Raw genomic sequence first — 4121 nt, forward strand, 5'->3', positions numbered from 1 at the left:
TCCGCCGCCGCCAGAGGAGCTCCTCGGCGAGCCCGCGCGGCTCTGATGATGGTGGCGGCGGGGATCTCGGCGGCTTCACCCTGTGTGGAGGGCCTCGGCTTCCGGGGCGGCGGGCCCGGACGGCGACGCGCGACGTGGCCTGTGCGGCGGGTGGCGTCGGTGGGTGCAGGTGGGCCGCCTCCCTGGCCGTGAGGGTGGCGCGGAGGCGGCGGGCGGCGGCTGCTGCGACGACTCCTCACAGTCGTTGCGCCCTAGAGAAGTGGCGTCTTCAACCTCGATCCACTCCGATTCGCGCTGATCTCGGCCTCTGGCGGCTCTGGTCGCTGGATCTCGGCGTTGGGTGCGCGGATCTGGTGCGTGGGGGCGGATCCGGGGGAAATCCCTGGCCGGCGCGGCGGTCACACCGAAGGCGGTGCCTTTGTGCGTCGTTTACCTTGGTGGAGGCTTCGGTGGGACTCCTCCTCCTCCCATCCTGTCCAAGAGCTCAGGTGAAAGCCTCAGGTCCCCTTGTTCTGGCGACAACGGCATTTTGGTGGCGTGTTCCTTCCTGAGGGTGTCGTCCGGGGATGGCTCGAGTGGTGGTGGAGTTGGGTGTGGTGCGAGGGCGGCAAATGGTGGCCTGTTTTCATCAACGGCATCCTTCTCTGGTCCAGGTGCGGAGGGTTCCAGCCGCAGGTTCGAGGGGATTGGGGTCCCTGCCTCCATGCCGGCGGTAGGGCTTCGGCGTGGTGATTCCTATCCTTGACCAGGGACATGGTGTCGCATCCTTTTGGCCTTCTCTGAGGTTTCAGCGGCTGCGTCCGATAACTCTCGTCCGGTGTTTTTCCTTACTGCTGATGACGATGATGTTTTGGTGGTCGGTCCTCCGTTTCATGTGGGTCTGTCTCTGGTGCCTCTCCTTGGGCAGCCGGGGCACTCTGATTTGGATTCTAGGGTGAATCACTTCGTCGGCCGCCGGTGCGGCACCCGTCGAACCCGGGTGGTAGGGTAGGGACCCTTTGTGGCGGCGGAGTCAAATCATGTTTGCCCTGTTTTGATCCCTTTGGTGGCAGCCAACGACACAAATCTTGAATGGTGGTGCCCTCCTCCTGGCACCTCCGTAGGTTAGCTAGTTTTGGCTTTGCGTCGTTCGATGGCAAGAATGGTGTGCTCTTTGCCTTCGAGTTGTTCTGCTGAGCACATTGTATCTTTTTCTTTCCGCTTTCCTCTTTCTTGTTGTTAGTCGCAATCTTGTACGCCTAGCCGGTTGATGGCTTTGTTAATTCAAAGCCAGGCTCTTCTTGAGCCTTCGTTCCAAAAAAAAAACAAATGGTGGCACATGGCCACGGCCAGCCAAAACAAAAATGGCATCGAGATAGCTAAAGTGGCACTTCATATCCAATTTTGACTTTTTAGATCAGGAATAAAAATAAAACCGGATACAGATTATAGAGTATAGCCAATTTGTTTCTATTGATGGTCGATTTTTTTGGTTCCTTATTTCTCTATGCCTAGACAAAATTGTAATGTGGATATTTGTGGCATGTTAATCATCTACTGCTGTCAATAAAACTTGCTTCAGTGTTGTAGTCGTCGCTTGCTGGTATATGAATCTAAAGTAATTTTTATCATTTCTGGTGTTCGTTATACTGTCATGATTGAAGATGAATAAATCAAAAGTTTTCTCGCAAAAAAACCAAAATATATTAGAGTTTTTTCTAGAAAAATTTGCGCCCCGTAGCTCAGGAGCATGGTACCACTACAAGCCAAATAAGTATGCTGTCACCACTGTAAAACCTTTTGAACTAGTAGTGGACCAAACCACACAAGCAATGATAAAAAAAGAAAGATGCAGGATGTACCATTCTAAAATCGACATCTCTTGCATCGCAAAAAAAAAACGACATCTCTTGAGGGAGCACTTCAAATATTATTTTACTCATTACCATTTAAATATATATAGATCCACACTGATGGTGTCCATCGTATCCCTTGAGGCCCTGTATTGTATATACCTTGAAGTTTAGAAATACGACAACATGGAAGCACAATAATTATAACGACATTCACTCTAGTATGTGACCAGAAACATGAAAATTACCATTTGAATACAAATTAATATGCATCTAAAATTTCTATAGAATAGTATCGGCATGGAAATTTTATAGGAATCATGACATGCTATCCATGTGTTACAAAGAACCAAATCATCTAAAATTAAATATGAATTTCCTTTATAAGCACTGAATAATCTAAAACTCAAATTCTTATGTTTTTTCCGTTGTTTCAGACCAGTCATATTGCAATTTTGCAGCATTTCCAAACTTTCCACCATAGCTCTCGTAAGATTGCACGTCAACATCGGTGAGTGAAAACGAAAAAATTGGGTCAAGAACAATAGCTTCTTCTACTATAATGCAATGAGATGAATATCCAATATCAAGTTACATATGAACGAATTATTGCATATATGATTCATCCATATAGTAACGAATGTGTAGTTTAAAGCAATGTCAATTCTTCTATACCACATTTAGCAAATAATACATTGTACTTTGTGTGATGCTTGTTTAGTAAATAGATACATTTACTAGACTATATTCATCTAACATTATATTTGTATGTTAGGATTTGTTTGCTGCTGGTAGTGACACAAGCTCTAGCACAGTGGAATGGGCAATGGCTGAGCTTCTTCGAAACCCATAATCAATGGCTAAGGTTTGTGTTGAGCTTGCACAAGTTATCGACTCTAGAAGAAACATTGAAGAAGCTGACATTGTTCGATTGCCCTATCTCCAAGCTGTCATAAAAGAGACTTCTCGACTCCACCCTCCTGCTCCACTATTGTTGCCACGACAACCTGAGATGATAGTCAAAATAGCCGGTTACACAATACCTAAAGGTTCACGTGTGTTCATAAACGTATGGGTGATAGGTCGAGATAAAGATGTATGGACTGAACCTGAGAAGTTTATGCCTGAGAGGTTCTTGGGTTCATCAATTGACTTTAGGGTTGTGGATTTTGAGCTCCTTCCATTTGGTGCAGGGCGTCGAACCTGCCCTGGAATGACTTTGGCAATTAGGATGGTGCATGTGATGCCCGCTTTCTTGTTAAGGCAGTTTAAGTGGAGTCTTCCTATTGAGCTGGAACGTGATGGGATTGATATGGAAAATCACTTTGGCCTGACACTAGTAAAGAACGTGCCCCTTTGTATTATAGCAACACCGATTTGATGAAAATAAAAGGCACAATTTTAAGAGTGGTTTAGATGTTGTTAATGCGTAATAATTCAAATGTATGAGCTATATAATTTCTATCATTATTTATGTGACAAATTTGATATTCTCTCAGAGTTCAAACCTTATGCTCCTTCATTATCCACTGATTTTTCACCAAGAATATGAACAAGAACAAAATGCAAAAAGAAAATATTAAAATCTATTTAGAAACAAGGTTTAGATCCACATCATAATAGATTAGGCTATGAACCAGGCCACTTTGGGATGGTGAGGTGACGTCAAGATAACACATTAGGCTATCAACTAGGCTATAATACTTTTGGGTGGTGGTGGAAAGAAATACACAATGTTAACGTTCTTGTTCAAATAACAGAATAAACAAAGTAAGTGCACATGAAAAAAAAATAGAATAAAGTGAATACCGCCATGAAATGACTGCATACTTCAAAAGGACAATACCATGTTCACTTAAGATTCTACAACTTCTGCTACTTGCACACAGAGATATGAAAAAATGTATGAACATGAGAGAGTACTCAATACCTAGATCATATGAGGACGGTGCTTGGGCATGGATGGGGTGGGTCCTACAGGTTGACACGTGTTGAATTTGTTCCACAACCGAGATGCCCCTCCGACGAGGTGAACCAGAGGCTGCAGGGCTCGAACGTGGTGGAGATGACCAGGAAGACGAGGGGGTTGGTCGCTTGCTCGTGTGTTGGCATGGACAAATGGTGAGGGCAGCGTCGGATGATATGTCACCGGCGCATGGGAAGGGTTGGTTCCCCAAGAAGAGAGACGGTGAGAGCTCAAAGATATAGCCGCGTCGGGGGCATGCGAGATGGGAACGCGGATGGGGAAGGTGAGACTAATGCCCGAGAATGGACGAGGGGTTGCTGGGA

At 45.6% G+C, this 4121-nt stretch overlaps 1 pseudogene; it reads left to right on the plus strand.

Annotated features, from left to right (window-relative positions):
* The window catches only part of LOC119357027, a 4710-nt pseudogene extending 1473 nt beyond the window's left edge, over positions 1 to 3237 (plus strand).
* The last annotated feature ends 884 nt before the right edge of the window (positions 3238 to 4121 follow it).

The sequence above is a fragment of the Triticum dicoccoides genome, chromosome 2A (genome assembly GCF_002162155.2).
Source record: "Triticum dicoccoides isolate Atlit2015 ecotype Zavitan chromosome 2A, WEW_v2.0, whole genome shotgun sequence".
NCBI lineage: Eukaryota > Viridiplantae > Streptophyta > Magnoliopsida > Poales > Poaceae > Triticum > Triticum dicoccoides.